The sequence below is a fragment of the Lycorma delicatula genome, chromosome 5, assembly GCF_047948215.1.
Source record: "Lycorma delicatula isolate Av1 chromosome 5, ASM4794821v1, whole genome shotgun sequence".
In the NCBI taxonomy this organism is placed as follows: domain Eukaryota; kingdom Metazoa; phylum Arthropoda; class Insecta; order Hemiptera; family Fulgoridae; genus Lycorma; species Lycorma delicatula.
Window position 1 is genome coordinate 138,292,480 of NC_134459.1, and position 23,837 is coordinate 138,316,316.

The 23,837-nt window shown below is 30.9% G+C and overlaps 1 protein-coding gene across 2 annotated transcripts in view; it reads right to left on the minus strand.

Annotated features, from left to right (window-relative positions):
* LOC142325405 (tight junction protein ZO-3-like) overlaps nt 1-23,837 on the minus strand; it is a 981,859-nt gene that overhangs the window by 797,588 nt on the left and 160,434 nt on the right. The window contains exon 1 of one of the 2 annotated variants that reach the window (XM_075367133.1): nt 1,448-1,705. The exons of the other annotated variant lie outside the window; for it this stretch is intronic. The gene's annotated coding sequence lies outside the window, so the exon portion shown is untranslated. Of the gene's footprint in view, nt 1-1,447; nt 1,706-23,837 lie in introns of those variants that run through there. 2 annotated transcript variants of the gene reach the window in all.

Genomic DNA, 23,837 nt, shown 5'->3' on the forward strand with positions numbered 1-23,837 from the left:
TAATTTTAAGATAATAAAATTTGATAAAAATTTTGAATAATAAAACCAACTCTAAATAAGATGTGAATATATAAAAACATAAGAAACATGTAATACTCTTAAAACACACACACACACACACACACACACACACACACACAAATACACAAAATTAAATAAATAAAAAAATCACTATAAAAACAGTTTTTTCACTGCAAGCAAGAAAGTTATACACATAAAGATACAGATCGACTTAAAGACCAACTGGACACACACGCGCGCGCGCGCACGCACACACACACAAACACACTCGTACAAGTACGTATGTATACATTCTCGAAATAAGATACATAAAAGAAAAAAATTGTTTTAATTTAACCTACTTAAAACTAAAAAGAAAAGTACGATCAAATTACAATATTCTAGATTTAATTAATTAGTTAATTTAAAACTCAATCTATTTACAGGGAATGTATAATACTGTTAATATTGCTCACAGTTTAATATCAATGCAGTAAAATAAAAAAAAAATTTAAATTAGTATTACAATATTGCAGTCTATTCAGTCAAAACCAGATGTCGTGCTAACGATACAAGAAGAATTATTAATGATGCAATTTTAAAATAATCAATATTAATGCAGCAGGAAAATATTTTCAATTGTACTATATAGTACCAGATTTTTCAAGTAATATGAAAATAAATTTACAGAAAAAAAATTCTGTGTATTATTAAATTTGTATATTATTAAATTTTGATTGAAAAATTTTCAGTTAATAATAGTCAGACAGTCGAATTTCTGAATGTAATTGTGGTGACATAATCTCGTAAACATTTATTTAATAAAATGATCTTACAACTAACTACTAAACTACTTAAGAAATCAGACTAATAATAACGAAAAAATAAATTTGTACGAGCCAAAAGACTATTTAACGTTAATTAGAAAAAATAATAAGTATTGCTGATTAATTTAACTTTACGTACATACGATAAGCTCGTATGGGAAAATTATAGACAGTACATTAATTATCAATACGGTACTACGAAAAGAGAAAACACGAAAATTATAAATCACGAATAATTTCTAAAATACAAACACTAATATTACGTTTTTAAATTTAAAACAAATTTAAGTCAAAATACTGAATATTTATGTATTGAAGACGAAATAAATTTTGGCAAACTGATTGCTTTATACTTGTAAAAAAAAATTAAAGTTAATTAAAACATTATTTCTTTTTAATTATGTTAAAAAAAAAAAATACGTATGCAGAGAAAATAACACGTGATAAGAAAATATATGTATTTATTTGTAGCTAAGAAATAAATTAAAACATACAAAAATAAATAAAAAAACAAAATATTATACATAATAAATTTAAAGTTAGTTTACAAATTTTGACACATTTTTTAATTAAGTGAGAAATAATTAACTGAATGTAAAAAAAATGTTAATATTTCTGACCTTCAAAAATATTTTTTATCATTAAAATAAATACATCACATTAATAAAAATTACATTAAAAAAAAAATTAACGAACAAAAAGATCGAATGGTATCACACGTCGAGATAGTGTAGTGGAGGTCGTCGTTGTCACCGACATCGTTAAAGCACAACCGACGCGGCACGTCGTCGCGACGCTTATGAGTGCGCGCGTAGGTACACAACACGATCTGTTGGGGGCGACACAGAATCGTAGTACTGTACGCAGTGGTGGCGACGTACAGCAAATAGCAAGCTCGGTAAGGGAACTACGGGACAGAAATAAGTCCCATCGAGTGACAGTCGCCCCATCTAGCGTCTCCCCACAAAAACAACCACTCCCTAGGCCCTTGGTAATTAAATTAATACAGTCAATGAGTCTCCTTTCCTACTATGTACTACGAAGACTCACCCGTATACACATTTATATATATATATATATAAACAAATGGGACGTACACGTAACTTTTTTCAACAATCGAATTTTGTAAAACCCGCACACATAATGGTCGTATTCTGGCCATTGTGTTCAGTAAATATTTACAACTAACCCGTACTCAGAATGTACATAATATAACACAGCAGTAGTAAAACGTACATCTTCTCATGCAACATCGATCCTTTTCATTCACCCTATAATAATCTATCTCAAAGTCTGCCTCATTAAAATCCCCTAACGTAAGTATATATACACTCAAGAGTTCTCTTTAAAGTACATCGATTTCTTAAATTTTAAACTTTTTATCTTATCCATATGTATGAAATATTACAGCATAGCAATTTAAATTTCAATCGACTACATCGTGTTAATTTATCCAATTTGCATAATCGCTAAGCAAATCTTAAACTGGTTTAATAATAACTAGATTCTACTATAAATTTCAAATTTCTTTTTGAAACATTATTTAAACTAAATGGAAAAAGTTATTATCTATTGTCAATAAATTTATAAGAAAACCATTTTTATCTAAATTGTAAGTGAATTTAAAAATATATATTCTTGTAAAAGTGAAACCAATTATTTAGTTTACACATCTTCAGAAAAATATTCAAAATAAGTCGGGACAAAAAAAAAAAACTTGTTACTTCCTTGTACTAGGAAGTATTGTAATTGCGAAAAATATAGGTTTTCAGATTTCAACGGAAATATCCATTTTGACCATTCCTGAATCTATTTTGACTAGTTTTGGCATGATGTCTGTTCGTACGTATGTATTTCGCATAACTCAATAAAGATTAGCCTTAGGAAGGTGAAACTGGGTTTGGACTATTGTAACATCGATTTGTGGGCCTCCTTTTTTGAATGCAATCGACTAAGCCAAAAGTAACCAAAAAAGCCCATAATCTAAAAAATTTGGATTTGGACTTTTTATTAATTGCAGTAATAAGCCCTGAATGCTAGATAAACCGAGTAAAAAAAAAATTTAACGTTAAATAAATTGTTTGAATAGACGGATTGAAGATACTTTTAACTTTTTTCTTAAAGTTACTGCTTAGTATAAAATTATAGTATAATAATATACATGCGGAATTTATTCTATTTTAAATTCAAAAAAGGAGTTAAAAACTTGGGTAAAAAAAACTCAGATATTCCTACATTCTCCTTAAGTAGTCTCTATAAAGCTCGGTAGTGTCATAAATCATCTAAATCTAATACTCGGTTTTCTTGTTCTTGTGTTTATCGAAAGGCTGTTTTTATATCGATCATATTTCTAAACTTAAAAAAAAATTAAAAAAAGTATAATGAAATAATAATTAAATGAACCCCTCGAAAATGCACAATAATGGGAAAAATACTTTTTAAATTCTCCTTTAAATCGTTACTCTTATGTCGGCACAAAATTAAGGGCCCTAATTTGTAGGTATCATTTTATTTCGATGCCGATTTCAATAGAGCCGCATTTAAAATAAATTGAATAAGCGTTACTGATTATTAATTTTTTTGAAGGTTTTATTAAGTTGTCTTTACTTCTTTAAGTTACGAGATATTGCAGCAATTTTTATTTATCAGTACGGCTAGTTTATTTTTCATAACACTCCCGCTGCTGGTAATTTTTATAGATTTACTTTCACCTCATTACATTTTTACGGATTACGGAAAAGATTTTCTCTAGTAACTTCGATTTTTATATTACGGAAAGTTATTGTTATTTATGTATTAACTGTTCAAAGAACACTTTGAGTATTTTTTATTGTAAATTTTATTGAATATTTATTTATGCTAATTTTCTCGAATAGAAAGTAAATAAGGATAGAATACATCAACTACATTGGACGTAATTTAGCTTTTAAAAAAATCAAAACTCTTACCATAAGTTCTGATGTAAAGGAAACCTGGGAAACATAAAAATGTACGGATATACGTTTCTAAAGATAGTCAAGGTTTAGGTTTATTGTTTTGCAAAACATATTTTAAATGTTATGATTATTTTTATTACTCTTTTTTTACGTTTCCTTTTTTAATTTAAGAATTTTTTTATTACCCCTTAAGAATTATAATTTAGAATTCACAAAGCGATATATTTTATTTAATTTAAGGATTTATCATTTTAATAAATCGGAAAAATTTTATTTTAAAGTTAAAATATACTGGGGTCATCTGATCAGGTTCAATGAATATTTTTCGATTTAAACAGCTTATTTACTTTTCTAAACGACAAATTTAAATATTTGAATCTCCTTATTTAAACTTAACATTATGACCTTTAATCAAGTGAAATATTATTAAAAAAATAGCGAAGGCTAGCAAGTATAAAATATTCGTTTAAAAAATTTTGTCATCAAAAAAATTATGTTCATATCCTCATCGTTAAATATCTTCATCTTTTCATCGCTTTTTGGAAATCCCAAAGCTCTGTTAGCCATTTTATCCTTTTGATAGGCTGATATAATTAAAACCATAACCTCTCTTTGAAATTGCTTCTAAATGAACCTTTCTCCACTCCCAGTATATCATGTCTTAATCTGGTTATAAACATTCTTTGTATGTTAAGGATACAAATATAAAATTACCACGCTTTAATTATTAAACTATTAATGTTGAATATTAAAAAATAATAACAATAACTCATAACAAAAGGACAAATTTTGGTAAAAATCATTCTGGAAAAAAATCAAGATTGTATGCCTGTCTTATTCTGATCAATATTTACCGGATTGGCCCCTCTGTATTCTCGATTCCTGATTCCCGTAGGGGAAGATACCTGTTTTGTGACGATCACGGTTGCGACACCGCCGTCTCTCTTCCTAGCTTTGATGTTCTTTACCGGTGGTCGTCTTTTAGACACTCTAAATCTGATTACATATCACAGTCATCAGTTTGGACTCTATCAATATGTCACCAATGCAAATGCCTCGGCAGAAATTTCCATTAGTGAATTTGCTCATCTTTACTGTCGCCTTTATATTCGGCTTTTTTTGATTTCATTCATCCACTCCAATTTGTAGCCCTCTCAACTAATTGATTAACCGTTTCGCGGAAGCGCGATCCAAACGCCTATCTCTAACATCGAAGGACACAAAATACGCATCATTCTCCATAACTAAATTTTAAACTACTGTCAAATAATTATTAATTTCAATATACTAGAATCATCTAAACTCTACTGCCATCCCTCTTAAATAAGTATTGATAGCAACAACGACAATTTTTTCCTACAGACGCCTACCTCTTAATTTGTTAAATAAGATTAAAAAGTTCAATAATGAAATTCTAACAAGAAGCAAACACTCACTTTTTCTGATCTGGTCCACTTTCAGGAGCAAGCTCAATGCCTTCACTCCCACACCGCGCTCCATCATAGAGTTCTGAAAACGAATAGCTTGGCTAACCGTGGCTCGATGACAAAACCTCTGTCTTGCCGAAGTAAGCGCCCAAGCGGGCTCCTAGCCAAACGGGTTGCTACTCTATCTATTAGATCATCAAAACTCCTTCAGCTACCCTCTGCAGGGACAGAAACCTAAGGAAGCCAACAACTTTATTACGCTCCCTTTGGGCTTTCCAATTGATTTGCAAATCTAAATCAGAACTTATCTTTGCAAGTTCTCTAACTATTCACGTACGTTCAGCTTCGTACTTTAAGCAGACACACAGAACACGGTTTACATTGTCATCAACCCTACTTTCCAGATGTAACCTTAAGAGCCAGTGAAGTCATACTAGCCAAGTTACCCTAAAAGCACCATATCAAAAAAGAAAGTAAATAATATGCCGATCAGGAGAAACCCGCCTAGCAACTTGTAAACATTTTATGTCCGGGAAAGTACCATGCGTTTAACGGTCATCAGACGATTCAGTCCTTATCTGGTTTGTCGTGAACGGAATCCTCGGTTTTCTATTTCTCGCATGCGCCCGGATGTAATTGCCCATCTTTTTGGCATTCATATCGTAATCAGCGCTTTGTATATTATTAATCAAAATCAAAGTTTTGATTTTACGAGTTATTTTATATTAAAAAGTTGTTAAATTACAGAATTACATTAACAGTTTATTTAATACTGTTAATTAATTGTTACTAACTTACATAATTTTCTTTTCGTTAATTATTATTGAATCGTAATTTATCAACTGATATCCTTGTTATTTCGTTTTCAATTTGCATGTGTAACGTTGTATTTGGTTTATTCTAATTTAGTTGCCAACACAAATTTGCTTGATTCAATATGACAGTGAATTATACGATTTACTTCTTAACGATTCCTAATAACTATATATGTGTAACTCCGTTGTAATGATTATGATTTGGACGTGGAATAAGGTTGCTTATGATTTTTAATGATTTGTTTTACAAAAGGCGAGAATAAAACATAACAGCCAATAAATGTTCAGGCTAAAGGTATATTCAAATGTAACAGCTTATATTAATAGAACAAGTTAATTTAATTTAATAATTCTGTTTTACTTTCCCGTATAGATAGCGCTACAGCAGAGCTACATCTCTAGAAGGGAAAGTATTGTAATCGGTCCAGTTTGGGCATGTGCGGTTTTCACTTGATCTTGAAGTTTTGACATTTGAGAAACCCAAAACTAAAAAGCCGGATGGAAATTTTCCGGATTTAATGTATGTATGTATGTACGCGCGCGCATGTGTTCGGTGTTGGCCTCTAAATCACCTTATATCTCCAGAACTACTTGATCGATTTTGACAAAACTTTGTCAGATTACTTCTGTATATGGGGAATTGATGCCATTAAATTTTCAACTTAAAAAGTCAAGCGGGTGAGACTGTAGAGCAAGGTCACCGTCAGTATCTTGAGATTTCGCCTAAATAAGGTATTATTTTTCTTAGGCACATCTTTTAGTAATTAAAAAATAACAATATATGCAAAAAAAGTTTGTAAAATTGCACCGTCATCCAAAAAAATGCTCTATACTTTGAAACTTTGTTGTGATCGCTATGATGGTTGTTTTTCATTGTGGTTTCTTCTACTGTGGTCGAATTACGCATGTCAATTAATATTTACTATATTAATATAATTTAAAACGAAAGTCAAGTGACTTCCTCCGCTGTATTTTTTGTCTCGTATTAGCCCGTACAGTAAAAGATGTGAAATTTTAGATACTGTCAAATTTGTAAAGTTTTCTGTTACTTAGTATTTTCTTTCTCATATGCTCTCTGTTTTATGTTTTTATTTTTTAGTTCGCAATTCTCCAATATTTCTAATTTTCATTTTTCAAAGTCGCTAGAAAATGTATTTAAATGTAATTAAAGGTAAATCAGAATTTCTTAATATGATCAGTGCTGAGCACTTGCAAACGCGTGGTCTGTGCAAACATGCACCCTGCTGACCACGCACATACGCGTGGTTGTACAGCGGCTTTTCTATCTCTGCTAGTGGGGGTCAGCATGTTAATGTTGACTCGATATCGTAAGTTAGCGCGCCAGAAAGGTTTATATTTTTTTATCTGTGCAGTTCGTTGGTAGTTATATTGTATCGGCTTTTTTTGGTGCAATTTAAAATTTGCGTGAATTTTCATCACTTTTGAAAACGGATAGATTTATAATAAATAGATTTATTTTACAAATTATTTGTATTTCAATTAGTCGTGATTAAACAATTATGTTTTACTTTTATTTTATAATCATATATTGACACAATTTTCATTTAAAATTAATGTTTTGGGCGATTATTTTTTATCATATATAATAAAATGTACATTGTATAAATATTTTTAATTTTACTATCATTCTTTTAAATAAAAACGTTAAAATAAGCAATGTGTTATAACTGTTAATAAACAATGTGTTTCATTATGTGTTTAACAAAGAGTATAGTTACTCGTTTGTCAGATCTAGTCTTTCAAAAAGAAACTTTCAAAAGAATTTACGTAAAAAACAGTTTTCAGGTCGTAAACAAATCAGGTGATAGATGAAATTGAATGAAAATAAAGGTGAATTAACTGCTACAAAAATAAAATAAAACATTCTAAAATCCACAAACTTAGGCGTTTCTTTTTTCATAAAACGAAGAAATATGGACTCAACCACGCGCGATTGATTGAGTGCGGACAGTATCAATCCAGTGCTTTTTATGCACCATGCGACAGCGCATGGTCGTGTTTAGGGGGTTTTTCAAAAGTTTGATATTCCAAAACATACACAGATGCTGATAACTAGTATACTTAAGTACGAGAGGTGGATCAAAAAATTAGTTACACCCCTGCCGTGTTCTTGAACTGAAAGGGATATTTTAATGTCTTGCGGTGTCAGCACTGGTGTTGTCTTCACTCTCTCAAAGCAGTAATTATGCACTGCATTCAGTACGTTGTTAGTGTCGTTGTCAATATGGCGTGTCCTGTAGAGGTTTCATCCGGCATAGAAGTGCGTTCAGTAATCCGATTTTTGTGGACAAAAAATTACAAGTGTTGTGAAATTCATCGCCAAATTATTGATTTATACGGTGAGAATGCAATGTTAAGAAACTGAAGAACAAATGTGAGTGACAAACTGCGTGCTGGGCGTCTTTCATCAGCAAACATGACGGGTAAAGCAAAACACATCAATGAAGTGATCTTGAGTAACCGGCGCATTAAAATTAGAGAGATTGCAAGTAATTTAACATCAGTTATGGTAGTGTGTTTGCGATTATTCACGATCAGCTTGGTTACCATAAGATGTGTGCACGATGGGTGCCACATCTGTTGACCGACAACCAGAAACATCAACGTTTTGCGTCTGCTATTTATTTTCTTCAACGTTGTTCCAGGGCTAGTCCACAGTTTTTGAAGCAAATCATCACAGGGGATGAGAGCTGGGTGCTTCATTATAGTCTAAATGCTTCTAATCTAAGTCTAAACGAGCATCACATGAATAGAGACAAAAATTCGCCACACACAAAAAAGAGAAAACATATTCACATGTTCGAAAGGTTATGCTGACAGTCTTTTTCTATTCTAAGGGGGTTGTTTAAAGTGAATGAATGCCCCGAGAAACTACAATCAATGCCGAATCTGTCAGAATTTAAAAAAAAATTGGGTGAAGCCATTAAAGTCCAAAAGGCAGAAGATTAAACGACGGGATCGTTTTTCTTCACGACAGCGCTACTCCTTATTCAGCTCTGTAACAACAGAATTACTGCAAATGTTCAAATGAGAATTGTGGTCTCAACCGCCTTACAGCCCTGATTTAGCACCCTGCGACTACCCCCTGTTTGATCCTCTCAAGCGAGACCTGGGAGGGGAGGGTTTCGCTAATGATGATGAAGGAAGCGGTTCTTAAGTGGGCGAAATTTTTATGAGAGTGGAATTGGAAAACTTTTCACAAGACATGAGAAGTAACAAGGTATGAAATTATGTAGTTTTTGTTCAATAAAAAAAAAAAAAAATTATAAATATGTATTTGTTTCATAGAGGGGGTACAACTTACTTTCTGATCGTCCGTAGTAAGTAAAAGAAAAAATCCAGCACGAAGGGTTAATACACCGATGAAAAACAAGCACTGAATATGTTTTAATGAAATGTTTGCATAGGGATTTAATAATAATTACATGAATTATTTTAAATAAAATAATTCATTTCCAGGGTAACAGAACTATCTAAAATAATTCGACTAACGTAATTCTGTTGCTCGGCAACAGAATTATATTAAATTACTTTTTTTATTACAATTATTCTACTATTCGTTGTATCACCTGTTACTGTCTGTTTCTATCCAAACAAAAATAAAAGAAAAATGGCGCAATGTACTAATTTTGTAAATTTATTGGCTAAACCTATTTATCTATTGCGAAAGCTTCTTATTAGATGCTATCGCAATAGACAAACTAGGTTAAGTGAAGAATTTTCAGAAATTTATCTACAAGTTAATGGGGAAATGTATAATGCAATTAAAGTAATATCTGATAAAAACACCGTTATAAAAAAACTACAAGAAGAGTTAGATCGCACTCGTGAGGCTAATACGTATATTGTAAAAAATTTAAATGAAAAAATTAGTCGGTTCGATCAACATAATAAAATATTAAAAAATGAATTGTCCGAGGCCAATAGGAACTACGTTCTACAAGGAAATACAATCAAAGATATTAAAAATGAATTGTTTGGCTGTTATAACAAATTAGCTGACGCAGATGAGGCAATTATCCATTGTGAAGATGCAATTTTAAATTTAAATGCCCAAAAGATTTCAGATCAAAAAAGAATCGAGGAATTAAGTACAATCGAAAAAGATTATAAAGTTTTTCTTGAATCCCATACAGACTGTGATAAAGTAAAGGCAAAACTAGAAAGCTTCGATGAATTACATAAAAAACAAGAATACATTATTTCATTTTTAAAAAATGAAAATGAAGATCTGAAACAAGACCAACAGTTACAACTTATAGAGTTTAATAGAGAACATAATAAATTGAAATTGCAATTTGAAAAAGAGGGGGCTGAATTTAAGGAGCAATTTATAAAAGCTTTTGCAACACAAGATTATTTCGATATCGAACATGAGCGCGAATTAAAAAACGAATTAGAAAGGATAAAACAAGATTATTTTGAAATTTATATTCAACATAAAAATTGCCTTGAAAATAATTGTGATGAAGCTGCGGATAATTATTATAAAAATTTAAACAAGCGCAATCAACGAGCAGGTAAAGGTGTTACGATCAGATTACAGTTAAAGTATGAGAAAGATAAACCGGAAGAGCAGAAGAACGATGAAGAAGACATGCAGCCAGTAAGCGATTTAGTTCGAAATTGTGAAGAAATGAAAAAATCGAACGAAGATACTAGTGATATCCAGATATCGAATTCAAACCAGGATAACATTCAAAGTGTTCAATCATATTCCGAATTTACAGCCTCTCTTCCAACTGGAATCGATAAAACATTTCTAGCTAAAGTTGAAACCGAAGAGAAATTGAATAATTTAGCTTCTCAAAAAGAGTAATTGGAATCAACGAATAGCATTTCCCCTATCATTATGGGTTAGACCAATGAGGATGATGTCAGAAAACTCACTCCTTTCAAAATTGTTTATAATTCTAAATTAACAGTGTAAAATTACAACGACATAAGAAATTCACCGTAAAAGTATTACATCTTGAAATGTTTGAGGGATTACGTAAAAAAATTCTGTACTATGAACATGTATCTTGTTTTCAAGATATAAAACTAAAATTCATCGTAGTAGTTTTGATGCAAGACGTTTGTAACTACAGATGTTTACTTGATTAAGTATTAATGTAAATTGAAATTTATTAATGTTTACTTGATTAAGTAATTTATAATGAATATACTTATCAATAACTACTCTCTAGGACTATTTAATTAAAATTAAAATGCAGACTTTATCTACAATGAGAAAATACCACAACTATATCTAGGACTATTTAATTAAAATTAAAATGCAGACTTTTAACAATACTCAAAAAATATTTTATTCAATATATATTCAGAACGAATACATGTTATTTATTGTAACTTCTTGATAGCTAATTAAACTGTTGTTTGATATTAATTGTAGTGTCTTTTTTTTTGACTATTACTTTAAGATTCTAATCGCTAAAGGATGAGTAGTTTTTAACATTTATCTTTTATGATAATTATTTATTTACAATGTAACTAACAAAAATTTAAAAAAAATAGAACCTCCGTAATACATCAACATTTCTTTATCATTTCTTAATCAAAAACTGAATTTTTCCAATAAACACATTCTTCCCTTAGTTCAAGTTCCGTCATTTAAAAAACCAATAACTTCAATGAACAAGGAGAAATACACTTTGTTTGGATCTCAAAATAAGCATGAACGTTAGGCGTTATAATTAAGTGCTGATGAAAAATAAAAAGATGAATACCTAAGGTACTGTATCAAACTTCAATTATTCTGATTAATTTTAGAGTTTAATTTTTCGAAGTAAATTCTATGCAGTATTACTTCCCTGATAGTATGTGCAGGTGTGTCATGAAACAAGAGAAATATTAAAAAACAGGATCGCCAAAAAAATGACAATTTTGGATATAATATTTGTTGTTTCTAGTATATTTTTTTCCTAATTCTTTAAATTAAACACACAGACACACAAACATTTGTATAGCCTATGACAGTTACAGTAACGTAACGATTCTAATGCAGGGTCATAATCTATATCAGTTCAGCCGTTGAGCTGTTACGGTGGAACAAAAATACATCCTAAATACATTACACTCCGTTTTGGGCAGTTGTGTAATAAGTGAACTGGCTAGGCTGGAAATAATGACCGGTCTTATTTAAATGAACAGGTTGATATCTTGCTGCACGTCTGTTTAAATATAGCTTTAGCAATCACCATGAAAATTACAAATGTATTTCGGTTTTGGTAATTTTACTGTTATTGAATTAATATCAGAACAGGAGACAATGTTAATTCAAAACATGAAATTTTGTACAACATTTTTTATGTAAGAAAATTGTTCCTTTTAATTTAAATAAAGGAAAATTTATTATTATTATTTATTTAATAATACATCATTTTAATATGAAAGCATAAAATTCAGAAATTATATGCTTTCATATTAATTTCTAGTAACAGATGTAGCTTTGTAAAGAGTATATTGGTATGCAATGCAGCGTTGAGTAAGGTCCGTTTCTGAGCATATAAGTTAATTTTAGTTATGGATTGTTTCCATCGCGATTTTGTAATATACTAGAAAATACCCCGTTTCAATTTTGCAAATCGGAAGATTAATGGCGAAGATATAACATTTCCGAATAACCGTGATCTGGTAAATCGAAAGTGTACCTTTTGCATGCAAAAAGTAGACTTTTACCAACAAACATATAACTCGCTTGAATTTTGGAAATGGAACGATTGTTTGTAGAGATATTTTTTTAATAAACACAGTAATTTACAAAGTTTTAATGTAGCTCAGTTGAGTTCAATGCGTGCACCTTTTGTAGCTCGACCCAGACTTCTAGACGATATTATAACTCTTGCTAGGTTATTAGAAACATCCTTGGCATTTTTTAACCAACGGCTTGATTTAAATCAATCAAAGGAGTGAAATCGTGTGATCTAAGTGGCCATGCAGTTGGACCTCCCCGTCCGATTCAACATCCGGGATAATTATTGTTCAAAAACATTGTAAAATCTCGACGAAAGTGATCTTATTGAAAACTGAAGCCTTTTGGAATCAGAAATCAGCGAATTTCTGAAGTTTGACGAGGTACGTGTGTCCTGTCACAGTGGGCTTCATGAAAAATAATCAGACTGATGACCGCCATTTTTATGTTCCTTTTTCCTGTTTATCCTCTAGGAGTCATTGTCAGGTATTACTTCAGAGGATGAATAAGGACGATATGTATGAGTGTAAGCGAAGTTAGTCTTGTACAGATTCAGGTCGACCATTCTGAGATGCGTGGTAAATTGAAACCAACCACCAAAGAACACATATCTAGTACTCAAATTTATATAAATTGGAAAGTCCATAAAGGATTTGAACGTTGGAACTCTCGACTTCGAAATCAGCTGATTTGCGAAGACGTGTTCACAACTAGACCAACGCGGTGGGTCGCCAATTTATGCTTTCGTAACTAGATGTTCCTAAAAAACTTTCGGTTTGACCCTTTAATTTTCGATTATGTTATGGAGGATTTCAGTACCCCAAATTCGACATTTGTGTCTGTTAACTTTTTCGCAGGTATGAAAGGTTGCCTCATCAATAAATTCAACGAATCAAGATAATTAAGACTGTTTTTGACACGATGCATTACATCTGCAGCGAATTGATATCGTAAGCGTCAATAATTTGGTTAAATTTGATGGATTTGTAACTTTTAGGCCCACAGACGGAGTAGCTTATGAAAAATGTCGTGAGCAGTGCAACGAGGAATTTGCAGTTTGTAACTAGCCCGTAGGACTTTCCAGCACTGGCAGTGAATGAATCACATATACGATCTACACTCTCGTCTCTAACCGAAATATGATGATATTTCGGATACGTTTCCAATCTAAGTTTCCAATCGTTTTCTACTTTCCGCATTTGAAACCCAATTGTTGTAGTACTCTTCTTAGGCTTCTTTTATTTCTCGAGAAAACTATTTGTAATTTTTTTAATAATACCATTTTACGTTTCGTTACACATTGAAGTTGCGGTCGTGATATTTTACACGCAACTGCTGTTCGTTCATCACACTTTTGAATTGAAATAATATACTTGTTATTTCCCGACTTTCCAAATTAGCTTGCTTCTTCTTTCATGAATTCGTACATATTATTAACTCCCGAGCCTGCCGACTTAATTTTTTACGAGTCACATCGGATTTAAGTTCATTCATCTTGCTTGCAACAACAGATCAAATAAAGGTTTAATCTACACTATATGCACACCACTATAGTTATCAGCCATCTTATGAAATTAATATGTTTTGAATCTTTTTATTTGTCTTATTCTTCAACTTTCAACTTATTGTGTCAGAAAAGTGCTGAACCGAGATTCTTTTCTATATCTTACGTAGACGTATGATACTTCCTTCTTAAGTTGCTTGAATCGAAACAACACGTGCTTAAGTATTTCATCATCATATGGAGTCTACAAGTTGTGAAAATTTCATTAAAAAATATCTCTTGTTTTATTTTATCGATTGAATGCTTTAAATGAAACCTCTTTTTGCTGATTTTCACAATAATTATTTTACATATTTGTTAACTGCATTTTATGAATTTAGTTAATTCTTATGTTATTTATTTGTTATTAATAATAATATTATAATACGACTTTGGAAAATATAATTTAGGTATATCGCGGTCTATATTATTTACTCTTATCAACTATCTGTCATTTTCGTCTAAAAAGAAAATGAGATACAACTGGAGGGGAAGTAAGTGTACTTCATATCCCCTCAAATATTTCCTTCCGTGCGTACTTACACGTCCATTTTAACAAACAACTGTCTACAGTTCGTAACTAGTTGTACGCATCCTGGCAGCTTTTCTAAAGGTTTGTATCTTTTGACAGAAATCTGTTTACACGATATTAACTGTGACACTATCTTACTCGTATATTTATTACTCGTCTTATTCTAACAGGGTAAATGTATTTATAACATAGTAACAACATGTTTACTGCTTTAAATGTGTGTTTATAGAGAAAAAACAGGTTAATAAATAAAAAGATTAGTTATAATTTTGACGAAATACACGTTTTAGTGTTGCTTTTCTATTCCTATATCTGTTCACCTTTCTCTGAGGGATCGGAAGGAAACAGTAATTGTATTCTACAAAAAATTTGTATTTTTTGTAATTGTTATTCTCTTTGTTATTTATTACCTAAGGCTTGAAAGTTGATTAACTCTAAAACATCTCTGTTATTAATAAATATTCGTCGTAATCAATTTGGCAAAATAAATTCTTATATGCTAATTTGTACACACAAGTTTATTTTAAAAATAAAACTTTTCCTTAATTGTGCAATTTAAGTTTTATTCTCAAAATAATATTTTAAATTGAACCTGTACTACTATAGCCAATAAATGTATTAACATTACATTTATTCAAATTTATGTCGATATATTAATTTTAAGACTATAATTTCAGTGTAATTAACAAATTTATTCAGCTACTGCATTTACTTTAATTAATAAATTATTATTTATTTTAATTAATTAAAATCATTAATATAAATTGGGTCTGGAAGCTTTAAAACCAAAAAAAACCGTAATTTTAATTATCTGGCAGGTGTTTCTTACAATACTACTAGTTTCATACGAGGGGTATAACTTACTTTCTGTTCGTCCCTAGAAAGTAAAAGAAAAAATTCAGCACGGAGCGTTAATAAAAACAAGCACTGAATATGTTTTAATGAAATGTTTGCATTGGGAGTTAATAATAATTATATGTATTATTTTAAAAATAATATATTTAATATATTATATTTAAAATAATAATATCCTGTTGCTCGGCAGCAGAATTATATTAAATTAATTTTTTTGATTTTGCTTATTATAATTATTCTCTTATTCGTTGGATCACAGGTTGTTTGTTTCATATCGTGCAAAAAATCAAATGGACAAGTGTTTTAAGTTTTTATATTGGTTAGCCAAACCTATTAGAATATTTCGTAAAAAAACACAAACGAGATCAAATCAAGAATGTACAGAAATAGTACTGGATGTACACGGAGAACTGTACAGTGCAGTTCAAGAAATATTTGATAGAAATAGCATAATAAAACAGTTAAAAGATGAAGTTAAGAACATCCAGGAGGAACACAGAAACATTGTAAATGATTTAAATGAAAAACTTAGTCGGGTGAACCAAGAAAATCAAACATTAAAAAATGAATTATACGAGGCAAAGGATAATCTATTTCATAGAGAAAATATAATACAAGATATTAAAATAGAATTTCTTGACGGTTGTAAAAAATTAGAACAAGCAGAGAAAGAAATTACCAATTCTGAAGAAAAAATTTCACATTTAAATTACGAAAGAATTTTAGATAAAAAAAGAATCGAGGAATTAAGTACAATCGAAAAAGATTATAAAGATTTTATAGAATCTCTTTTGATCACTCTTGATCTTGATATCTCTACAGATCAGAAGAAACATGAAGATGATATGCATGCTGAAGGAGATACAAAAACTGTTATCATTAAAAAAGTAGATAAGAATATTTCTGACAGTAAGGTATCGTTAAAGCAGGATGATATTAAGAGACGGTATTCTGATACAAGTCTTCAGCCATGTACGTTATATACAGCCTCGAAACCACTACCATTATTCTATGACTTGTATACAGTCACGCCACTTCGTAAAACTGCTTCATGGCCATATCTGCCAGCAACTGGAATCGATCAAATATTTCCTGCTAAACTGCAAACCGAAGGGAAATTTAATAACTAAGCTTCTCAAAAAGAGTCACTGGAATCAACGAATAGCATTTCCCCTATCATTATGGGTTAGACCAATAAGGATGATGTCAGAAAACTCACTCCTTTCAAAATTGTTTATAATTCTAAATTAACAGTGTAATATTACGACGACATAAGAAATTCACCGTAAAAGTATTACATCTTGAAATGTTTGAGGGATTACGTAAAAAAATTCTGTACTATGAACATGTATCTTGTTTTCAAGATATAAAACTAAAATTCATCGTAGTAGTTTTGATTCAAGACGTTTGTAACTACAGATGTTTACTTGATTAAGTAATTTATAATGAATACTTATCAATAACTACTCTCTAGGACTATTTAATTAAAATTAAAATGCAGACTTTGAGAAAATACGACTTAACTATATCTAGGACTATTTAATTAAAATTAAAATGCAGACTTTATCTACAATGAGAAAATACTACTTAACTATATCTAGGACTATTTAATTAAAATTAAAATGCAGACTTTTAACAATACTCAAGAAATATTTTATTCAATATATATTTATAATGAATACATGTCATTTATTGTAACTTCTTGATAGCTAATTAAACTGTTGTTTATATTAATTGTAGTATCTTTTTTTTGACTATTACTTTAAGATTCTAATCGCTAAAGGATGAGTAGTTTTTAACATTTATCTTTTATGATAATTATTTATTTACAATGTAACTAACAAAAATTTAAAAAAAATAGAACCTCCGTAATACATCAACATTTCTTTAATAATATTTAAAAAAAAAAAAATGATCTTAAAAGATAACAAAAAAAAACTGGTTTTAGAAACATAAATTTTGTATTTATTCCTAACCGGTTAATCAAAAACTGAATTTTTCCAATAAACACACGCTTCCCTTAGTTCAAGTTCCGTCATTTAAAAAACCAATAACTTCAATGAACAAGGAGAAATACACTTTGTTTGGGTCTCAAAATAAGCATGAACGTTAGGCGTTATAATTAAGTGCTGATGAAAAATAAAAAGATGAATACCTCCTAAGGTACTGTATCAAACTTCAATTATTCTGATTAATTTTAGAGTTTAATTTTTCGAAGTAAATTCTATGCAGTATTACTTCCCTGATAGTATGTGCAGGTGTGTCATGAACCAAGAGAAATATTAAAAAACAGGATCGCCAAAAAATGACAATTTTGGATATAATATTTGTTGTTTCTAGTATATTTTTTCCTAATTCTTTAAATTAAACACACAGACACACAAACATTTGTATAGCTTATGACAGTTACAGTAACGTAACGATTGTAATGCAGGTTCGTAATCTATATCGGTTAAGCCGTTGAGCTGTTACGGTGGAACAAACATACATCCTAAATACATTACACTCCGTTTTGGGCAGTTGTGCAATAAGTGAACTGGCTAGGCTGGAAAGGATGACCGGTCTTATTTAAATGAACAGGTTGATTTCTTGCTGCACTTCTGTTTAAATATAGCTTTAACAATCACCCTGAAAATTACAAATGTATTTCGGTTTTGGTAATTTTATTGTTATTGAATTAATATGAGAACTGGAGACAAATGTTAATTCATTTGAATTTTGCAAATCGGAAGATAAATGACGAAGATATAAAATTTCCGAATAACCGTGAACTGGTAAATCGAAAGTGTATCTGATGCATGCAAAAAGTAAACTTTTACCAACAAACATATAACTCGCTTGAATTTTGGAAATCGGACGTTTGTTTGTAGAGATATTTTTTTAATAAACACAGTAACTTACAAAGTTTTAATGTAGCCCAGTCGAGTTCAATGCGTGCACCTTTTGTAGCTCGACCCAGACTTCTAGACCATAATATAACTCTTGCTAGGTTTTTAGGAACATCCTTGGCATTTTTTAACCAACGGCTTGATTTGAATCGTTGAAAGGAGTGAAATCAGGTGATCTAAGTGGCCATGCAGTTGGACCTCCCCGTCCGATTCAACATCCGGGAAAATTATTGTTCAAAAACATTGTAAAATCTCGATGAAAGTGAGATGGAGCACCACCATCTTATTGGAAACTGAAGCCTTTTGGAATCAGAAATGAGCGAATTCTGAAGTTTGACGAGGTACGTGTGTCCTGTCACAGTGGGCTTCATGAAAAATAATCGGAATGATGACCGCCATTTTTATGTTCCTTTTCCCTGTTTATCCTCTAGGAGTCACTGTCAGGTATTACTTCAGAGGATGAATAAGGACGATATGTATGAGTGTAAGCGAAGTTTAGTCTTGTACAGATTCAGGTCGACCATTGTGAGATGCGTGGTAAATTGAAACCAACCACGAGAGAACACAGATCTAGTACTCAAATTTATATAAATTGGAACGTCCATAAAGGATTTGAACGTTGGAACTCTCGACTTGTTGGAAATCAGCTGATTTGCGAAGACGTGTTCACCACTAGACCAACGCGGTGGGTCGCCAATTTATGCTTTCGTAACTAGATGTTCCTAAACAACTTTCGGTTTGACCCTTTAATTTTCGATTATGTTATGGAGGATTTAAGTACCCCAAATTCGACATTTGTGTCTGCTAACTTTCTCACAGGTATGAAAGGTTGCCTTATCAAAAAATTTAACGAATCAAGATAATTAAGACTGTTTTTGTCACGATGCATTATCTCTGCAGCGAACTGATATCGTAAGCGTCAATAATTTGGTTAAATTTTATGGAGTTGTAACTTTTAGGCCCACAGACGGTGTAGCTTATGAAAAATGTCGTGAGCAGTGCAACGAGGAATTTGCAGTTTGTAACTAGCCCGTAGGACTTTCCAGCACTGGCGGTGAATGCAACCCGTACACGATCTACACCGAAATATTTGGATGATTTCTAGTTTGTGAAACCACGCTTCCAGTTTCTTTAAAGTTGTATCTCACTGACGAATAATCTTGAATGAAGGAGATTCGATATTCCATTCAGTTCCTACACGCCGTGTAACTGATTAAAACTCCACAAGTAAATATTAAAATTCAATAATAAAGCCAAAAATAACAAGCTTTGATATTATATAAAATTAAATAATATTTTTCCAGGAGTTGATAAATAAATATTTTACAAAAACCAAGACTTTTCTTTCGTTGCACGTAATAACGAATAAAATATTTATTACATTGCCATATAATTTACATCAATAAAAATTGTAAAAATTGAGGCGGTTCATATTTTGTAGTTTTATCATAACTTATAGTTCTTCACAAAGTTAAAGCAATAACCACTGGAGAAGTTTATCCAAGCATCAAGACGTAAAAAGGCAAAAGATTTACACGAAATGAAAAGAGACCAGACTGGCTTTGATGTTATGTGTGGAGTGTGCGGCGTGAGGTATATTTTCTGAGTGATGATTGGATGTCGTGGAGTGTGTGATAAGATTTTAGTCTGATGTCTGGTATCTTGTGGGTGTGAAGTTCGTGTCTGTTGACTGTGGTGTCTGAATGTGTGTAGGGGCGTATTTCCCCCTTCCTAAGTAATGCACACCAGCCGTACCAGGAAGGGTGGGTAGCCAGGGATGGAGGTTTAGTCGGTTATGCGCAGGAACACATACGCATTTAAAACATCTTGCGGAAGCTGTTAGCGACCCCCACACTGTCCAGGCGTCCGTCGTGATGAGTATTTTCCTCCGTTCTCGCTGGCAAACCGTATCTTTTTTAAGTTTAATAAAAGTTTCACAAAGAAAATAAAATCTTGGGATGTTACACGAATAAACGCATACACGCGAATAAAAATTATAACGCAATCACTAAAAGAGTGCGAATTCCTTCAAACAATGGGAGAAATGGATCCTTCCATAAGTACTCGCAGATTCTGGACTTACATCGGCTTGAATACTCAAAATATGAAAAAATAATCCAAAGAGAGCAAATTAATAATAAGTATTAAAGAAATAGAAATAATTTAAAATTGTAGTAATTCATGAAAATAACTAACGTGAAATGAATAAATTAAACATACCAACTTCAAATTTTGGCAACATTAATCAATCCATAATTTGAATAAGTTACTCGCGAACACATTTTTTCAGTTTCATTTATAGTTAGTTCACAACTACACAAGATGTACATAAGTTTACGCCAAGTATGCCTCTTAACATCGACAACTACTCTATAAATTGACACTTTTATTCGATTTTTTGTACGTAATTCATACTTTCTATGATTAATAAAAAAATTCTACGAACAATTTTGAATTTTTTTTTAAAGGAAAAAAAACGGCCAAATATTTTCCAAATCATCGGAATACAGTAACAACGCATCACAGCGTACAGCTGACCAGGATTTATCATCTATATATTATAGCCAATCTAAGAGAAAAATATTCGCGTTGAAAGAAATGTAATTCAAGTCCACGAGATCATTTACTGGGAAAATCAAAGAATGTTATAAAAAGTTGAAATGATTAACATTTGTTTGTCGTACAAATGATTGTACGAGATTTACAATATATGGTGCACGTAGCTTTATTAAAACTCTTACGATATAGGGAATTGTAAAGGGATGCGCACTAAGAGAAAATTTACTAAGTTTTCAACACAAAACACAAAGAGAAGTTCTCAGAAAAAAAATTGCAAACAGTGCAGTCATAAAATTAAAAAAATAAATAAATAATATATATGAATTGAAAAAATATTACGAGGGAATCCACAGTTGTCCCCGAACAAAGGAAAAGAAACGGAAAATAGATTAAAAATTCAACAAAAAATCTAACCATTTATAAAATCTGAAGTATTTCAAAATAACGTCAAATCAGTTTTCTAGTTCACATAATGATCCAATAATTGGAAACTCTTAAAAATATTTTGATGGAGTGTACAGTTTTACGGTTGTGAAATACAGAAGATAAAATAACAGAAACCTTTTGAGATACGGTATTATAGCAGAATATTGAACTTTAATGGGTCAATAATATTAAAAAATTAGTGAGTTCAATAAAAAATCGAAACTGGAAACTTATAAGACGAACAGAAGATGAAAGAAATCTGTGGGTTAATTTTGTAAACAACTCGATTGAAGATCCGATATAAGAAATCAATATTTAGATAATAAGGTAATAGAGAGTGTGTATAAAGTAAAAGCTGTTGAGTAAAACAAAGATTGGAATATATATAACAAATTATCCAGGCTGTTGAATGTAGTATAAATATTTTTAGGTTGTAAAAAGATTAGTATAGAATTGACGGGAATGAGAATATCATCAAACCAGTCAACCGGTTACAGAAAAGCAAAATTAATAAAATTTAATAACGAGAACCAAATTATTTTAAAGAAAAAAGGCCCTAATTGTAAACAGACAGAATAATTTTAGTATAAAAACGACAATAAAAATGCAGAGAAATAAACGACACTTAATATAATAATACCGGAGTATAACAAACGAGAGACTAAATACTGCAAGGAGAGTGGTATATTAATATAATAAAATGAGAGAACGGAACTTCAGCTCGGCATTAGTGCAGAAGTAAAAGCACGTCTTAACTTATAGAATATTAAATTTCCTCAATTAATTTCATACTTCGCCTTTAATAATGATCCACTGTAATAAATTTATTACTTGTTAATTACTAAAGATTTTTTAAATTTCTTTTTATTAATATTATTTTAAAAATCTAACAAATTATTAACTTCAATATTTAATGAAAATATGGAATTTTAAAGTTAACAGAATTAAATATAATATATAATATAAATAATATTATATCATATTAATATTAAATATACTAATATAATAATATATTATATATATTAGTAATATAATATATTACTAATATATATTATATATTTTTTTACTGGATATAGATCTAGAAAATACGGAGCATTCCGGGAGGTACTGGTCAGACTAAGAGGTTGTATTATTGGGTCATAAGAATAAACAATAAAGAAAATCATGCGAGCAAATGCCATATTTCACTCCCTTTTTCACCAAAGTCCGCCAGTTTGTGATTTTTCAACAAAAATATATTGCATAAAAACTATTAAGAGATATTTTAATGAAATTTGGCATACATGTAAAAATAAGATCTAAAAATAACATCAAAACTTAAACAACATAACACTTACAATAACATCTAAAAAATAAATAAGTTTGAACATTTTTACCCGAGTATTCCAAAATGGCGATTAAAAAAATTTTAATCGCAAATATTGTTGAGCCTTTTATGGTAAAAAAATGAACTTATTTGTTCAAATCGATCGATAAACAATTGAGATTAAAAAAAAAGACGGCGCATAAAGTTTCCCGATTTCATGAAAGAATCTCCCAACCCCATTAAAAAATTATTTTTAAATCAAAATTTATTGGCACAGAAGTCATGTGAACAAATTTAAAGTTTCTACGTTGACGAAGTCCGAAGGAAAGGAGTAATGATTGAAATTCGTTACTCTCTCCACTTCTGTAGAAATATTCATTAAATTACCACTTTACTTACTTCTGGGGCACCACAAACCTTAATCGATCTTCGCCTCGTAAATAAGCCTCATCCACATCCCTCTGTCATCCGCCACGCGAACACCATTTCCCCGTTGGTTCAAGTCCTTTTCAACCTGGTCCTACCACCTTAAAATTGGCCGACCCGGCGGTGTAGCTATCATTACTTCTATTAGTTTTGTTCCTCCTTTTCTTTTTAACACATGAGCCGAACAACTTATCCTCCTTCTTGCTTTTACCGTAGCTATAATATCAGTATCTTGATACAACCGTCTTAGTTATTTGTTATTTCTTAGCCTCTATACTTCTCCTTCTTCAATGGAAAATAATTCTTCATTATTCTTTGATATGATTCATGTTTCACAGCCGTACGTCAAATTTAATAATAGTTTTATACAGCTTCATTTTTGACATAAGAAAAAACAACTTTGAAGACATCAGATTTTTGCATGCACCCAGGCATCTACCTTAACCTCTTCATCTTCCGAATTTGTGTTGTTGATAATCACATCAAGGTACTTAAATCTATTCACACACTCTCCTGTCAGATTTTGTATTTTGTTTTTAGTGTTTCTATCCCTAGTTCTACCTCCTCTATGAATCATGAGAC